Consider the following 6,071-nt stretch of genomic DNA (forward strand, 5'->3'; position numbering starts at 1 on the left):
TGCATTTGTGTGCTGGTTTGTATATACTATGTTCCCCAGAAAAAGCCATATTCTTTAATGCAATCTTGTGGGGGCAGGTGTATTAGTGTGGATTATTTGGAACCTATTTGTTCAGTATTTCCACGGAGGTGTGGCCCCACCCATTCAGCACGGGCCTTGATTAGTTTACTAGAGGCTTATATAAGCTCAGACAGAAGGAGCTCTCAGCTGCTTTAGCTGAGTCAGACATTTTGAAGACAGCCTTGGGAAGCTGATGCAGACATTTCGGAGAACGCCATTGTGAAATGCAGCCTGGGAGCAAGTAGACGCCAGCCACATGCCTTCCCAGCTAACAGAGGTTTTCTGGATGCCAGTGGCCTTTCTCCAGTGAAGGTAACCCTTTGTTGATGGACACTTTATGGCCTTAAGATTGTAACTGTGTAGCCAAATAAACCCCCTTTTATAAAAGCTAATCCACTTTTGGTGTTTTGCATCCTGGCAGCATTAGCAAACTGGAACAATTTGTAACCTAATAAAGCCTCTTAATAAAAGCCAATCCATTTCTGGTATTTTGCATAACAGCAGCTTTAGCAAACCAGAACAATTCTTTTAAGTTGGATTTTCATAGTTTCTTTCTCAGCGTTGGTTCCCTAGCCTTACTTTTTCCATAAAAATTTTATCAACTACAAATTTTCCTATCTTAAAGGTTTCCAGAAACTTCACCCATGGAGTCAGGAAAGGATTCCTTTATGAACCATTCTCCAGTCTCATATTTTATCAACAGGTAAATCTCTATCTGCTCAGGGTCCCAGTTCTTTACCACCAAAAGAGGAAAATATTGGTGCAACAGAGACTTAGTGGCATCATTACTGCAAACTCCTGGAGAGACTCTGGGCCAGACAGCCTTGACTTATTTGCACTCTACACATGGCAAACTCTGGGCCTAAAAGTGCTGGAGAATTTACACACATTGTTCTCATGCCTTGGTTCATAGCATCCTCTCCTCTGCAACTTGAGGGAGGACACAGGTCTTCTGTTTTCCATTCCCATCCAACGTTTACTTCTTTACATTGCACTGGGAGGTAGAGACGGAACACAGCATGGGAACTTTTGGCAATTTCCACAACACAAGGTGTCCCAGAGACAAGCCTCTAATCAGCGGCATGAACTCAATGCCTCAGCCCAAGTAGCCCAAACAATCTGTTCCCTTGAAAATAAATTACGTTCCTTTTCAGCAACAATGGCTCCTTCCTTTTAACCCTTGCAATATCCATGAGAGAAGGTACATGGATAGGCAGATAAATTAAGTTCATAGATAATCCCAAATGATGTGTAAAGCATTTGACTGTTACTTCTTAATTTGCCTAACAGTTATATGGCAGAGATGTTTAACTGCCCACTCAAATTCAATCTTCTTTTCCATAGTGTAACATCACCAGAAGGTAGCTGCTTGGATCCAGCCATGGTCAATGAGGGGTGAGAGGATATAATGTATGACACTTTCTAGGGAGTGTTTTTGAAAGCTGTGTGCATATGACAATCTGGTCCAAGGGGATAACAGAGCCACAAGATGGAAAGAGCGAGTTCCCTGAATCACTCCAGAGAAGCGATCCATCCACCACTAGGAAATTAGCCTTGCACCATTAGGTAAGAAAGAAATAAACTTCCGTTGTGTTAGAACCAATGTACATTTTTGGGTGTTTGTTACAGCGATTTTTCTTACCCTACTTAATCCAAGTAGTTACTGATAAGAAACAAACTGAGATTATTTTGATTCCTTCTCATTTGGTGGATAGTATAACCCCTATGAATGGAGCTGGTAAAACGCCTTGAGAACATGAAAGCGTGGAAAATACTTCTTTTGTTTCCTCTAGAATACTGCTAAATTTTTGTGCATATAAGTACCGAATGATAATTACTAAATTGAATGTTGAAAACCAAATGCATGTTGAAATAACAAATAAATTCACAAATATAAAGCCAAATCCTTTCATGAAAAATGGAGGTTTTCTGTTCTCTCACCACAATTTTTTGACATAGTTACTATTATTATTCCCACTTTACAGATGAGAAAACTGAGGCTCAGTAAGACTGAGTAACCTGCCCACATTTCATAAATGGTGGAAATGGGACTGAAACCCAGGTCAAAATGCTCTGAAGAGCTATACAATATTGCTATTACCTTCTATAGCAGTTAGTGTAGGCTAGGTTATGCTACAGTAACAAAAAAACCCAAAGCTCAGTGGTTCAATACAGGGAGAGTTTATTTCTTGCTCACACTACATTTCCAATGCAGATCAGCACAGGGCCTCTGTGCATTGCAGTAATTTGAGACCCAAGCTGACGGAGACCCCAATTTGACCGATGCTTCCACAGTCACCATGGCAGGGCAAGGAGGCATGCTGAACTGGGCATTGGCTAACAGTTTCCATCCAGAAGTGACACACATCACTTCCACTTACAATTCATTTGCTGAAGTAAGTGACCTGGCCATGCCTACCATGTGTTCAAGAGGAGGTGAGCTCCTATATTTATGACAAGCCCTAGTGAGTGTGTCTCCTAACTATCTGTCAGTGACTCTCACACCCTGGCTGTCCCATCCCAAGCTGACCTATACTATGTCCTGGAGGTAAGGCTGCAAGCCTTTGACAGCTTTAGTCTGCTCCCTGTGTAGACATGATTCCCAATGGTTGCAAGGCTAACTGTGACCCCAAAACCTGCTCACTCTTATTCAAGGAGGGACTCTCAGAAAAGGAGCAGGATTGAAGGGGAAGATGGTGAGTTCAGAACTGGACATCTTAAGTTTGGGATGTTTTGTGACATCTAAGTAGAGACAGCCAGTATTCTTAAACCAAATACATCTGGATCTCAAGAGAGAGATCTGGAGAAGATAAAGAGATTTGGTAGCCTTTGGCACGTAGTTCTTTACTGAAGTTGTAGGAGTGAATGGGATAATGCAGGAAGAATGTGTAGTTAGAAGAGAAGTTGGTCAAGGATGGAACTTTTGGGAAATGCCAACACTAAGACATGCCAAAGAAAAGCTTTGGATCATAAAAAGTAGTGTTATGGAAACCTGAAAAGGAGAAATTTTCAGAAGGAAGAAAGTGAATCAAAAATAATTTTAACAAAAAAGACCCTATTGGATTTAACAGTGAAGGTGAGTTTTAGTGATATTGGTGAGAGCAATCATGGAAGCGGAAGACGGACTGAAGTGGGCTGAGGAGGGAAAAGAGAGCAGAAAGAGAGCAAATGCAGACGATTTTGAGATAGGAGAGATTTCAGCATATCCATGCAATGAAACCAAAAGCCAATAGCTCAGGAGAAAGGCATAATATATAAAGAATGATAACTCTTCCTGTGATTAAAAATGGGGAGGAGAAGGAAGAACGACAGGTTCTAACACATTTGTGTGTAGATGAAAGGACACTTTTAATATGCCTTCCCGTGTTAGAAAAAAGAGCTAGCTTTCCATTGCGGTAGCTCATCAATGTCATGCCGCCTTCAGAAACCGTCTTTAGTAGATTTTCCTGGGCTTATTTCCCTGGGAAGCGAGAAGTCATGGCTTCTCGACCTGACATTATTTGCTTCCTTATCTGAAGCAGTAGGGAGCACACAGCACAACTCATGACCGATTCTTGGCCTCAAAAAGGCTGAACCTAAATCTAATCAAGTTAGTGTAGACTTAACTAGTGTTTTATTAGAAATACAGAGAACAGAGGAAAACACCATGAGGATCCAATCAACAAACCCAGAGTGTTGAAAATTCTACAACCAAAATAACCAAGTTTCTTCAGTAAATATATCTTAATGGGATAGGAAACTGTTAAAGTTTAAGGGACCCTCAGAGACGCATCATCCAAATGCAATGGGTGGAATTTGTTTACAGTGTAATTCAAACACATCCACTGTAAGAAGATCTTTATAGATAATCGAGGGAGTATTGAACAGAGATAGGTATTAGATGATACTAAGGAATTAATAAGGTTGTTGGGTGAGATGATATTGTGGTAATGTAAAAAAGACAATTTGTTAAAATAAATGAATGAAATTATACGTTGGCTGGGATTAGCTTTAAAACATAAATGCCAAAAGTAAAATGCATGGGGTGGAAGGGAGGGGCAGACATTGCTGAACAAAGAATATCAGAATATTGCTAATTTTTGAACCCAGATGATGGAGTTCTTTATGCTTCTCTCTCTACTTTTGGGTATGTTTGAAAAATTTTATGATAAAGTGGTATTTTGTTTTTTTGGAAAATGGACTTACTTTTGCCACTGCAACTGGCTCCTGTGTGATTCTGATCACTCAGTGTTCCCATGTCTTCCAGTTCTGCTTCCTCCACACAGACGTCCCCCTCCACTTTCCCCAGCACCCCCTTCTCCCACTTAAGGGCTACAGATAGTGACCCTGACAGCAGCGCCGTGTGGCCAGCGTGCCACCTACAGGGACACCGGCACCCTGTCTGCAGCCTTCTCCCCAGCCCAAGGATGCAACAAAACGAAATGGAGGCTACAGAGGCCTGTCGGGATGTCTGCCGAAGTGTCAAAGAACAGAACCAACGTCAAAGCAATGATGACGGGAAACAGGCTCTTGATGCCGTATCCTGAGAGCCTGAAGCATGAAAGCAGTTATGACTTTTACAACTTAAAGAAAATTGAACTGCATTTTGCCCGAGGTCTGCAAATAAAAAAGAAGGGTTGGAGGGAACGTGGGAGTAAGGAGAAGAGAAGAAGGAATGAAAACTAAGGGCCAAAAAGGTCAAGATGGAACACTGCAGCTCCATGACAAATATATTTTAATGAGTTCAGCTGTGCCTTTTTATGCCTGAGATCAATAGGCAACAGTTTGACGGCCATTGACAAGTAAAGGTAACAGCTGTCGAATATAGTGGCCCAAGCCTGTCAGTTTGGGGGTGAGACTTGCTGCTGTTACAGAGATTTGTTACACATGACAAAGTGACATCACAAGTGGCTCCACAGTGGGTAAGAGAACAGGCTTTCCTGGAGGCAATATGGGTGGGTGGGGGGCTTAGCAGGGAATTGGGAAAGTCCCACCAACCCTTCCATGCTTGGAAGACACGGCTTAAGTCTCACCGAGCTTGTAGACAGCAGTGGGAGAAGAATCTCTTGAGAAAGAAGCCAAAGACTACTCGTGTACAGACTGGAACTCAGGTCAGCCTCGTGATAAAAGGAGTTCTCTAAAAAATGTGAGGCAAGGTGACGAATCCATTAACAGCGAGTTGCTTGGATATATGTCATTGGTTCATTCTTCAATAAACACATATTATTAAGAACAGTCCTCTGCCCTGAGGAAGTAGAAAGAGAATTTGATACAGCATCTTCTGTTCTTGGCTAGTCTCCACTTCACTCCCAAACACCCCTGACTTTGCTTCACATCTGAGATCAGGGGAGATGAGCCAAGTTCAGGACAGCCAGATCATTACGCTACTGAACGCCAAACACACTGCCAAGATGGTAGCCAGTTTAGAGGCAAAAGTCATAACTCTAATCCTTTAACTCAGCACTTCCCAGTAGAAATTTCTTCAATGATGGAAATGTTCCATAATCCACATTGTTTCATATGGCAGCCATGAAACCACATATGACTGGTACAATAGAACTGAAGTTTAAATTGTATTTAATTTTAATTAATTTAAATTCAAAGCACCGCGTGCAGCTGATGGCTACCATATTGGACAGCACCCCCAGTTCTTGAAACCATTGCTTTATTTATACATGTCCAGGGCCAAAAGGTTCACATGATACAGAGTCCAAAGTCAAAAGGTAAAAAACTTGATATTGACTTCATTAGAACCTTACGAAGAAGTGACCAACAGTAAACACAAAAAATGAGTGGTAACCCTTTTATTGCATTCATTTGGTATTTTTACTTTTGTTATATTTGGGACAATACTCTTAAGATTCCAATCCACTGGCTGCTTGCCTACAGAATTCTGAAAATTGAAGTACTGTTGAAGGCTGCCACTAAAGGGATATGCCTTTTAATTATTCCTGATGAGCAGCTGTTGGTGACGAAGGCTGGCCCCAGCTGTTTCCCTCCATCACAGAACACTTTATAGGTGATGAGGTATA

The sequence above is a fragment of the Choloepus didactylus genome, chromosome 24, assembly GCF_015220235.1.
Source record: "Choloepus didactylus isolate mChoDid1 chromosome 24, mChoDid1.pri, whole genome shotgun sequence".
Classification (NCBI taxonomy): domain Eukaryota; kingdom Metazoa; phylum Chordata; class Mammalia; order Pilosa; family Megalonychidae; genus Choloepus; species Choloepus didactylus.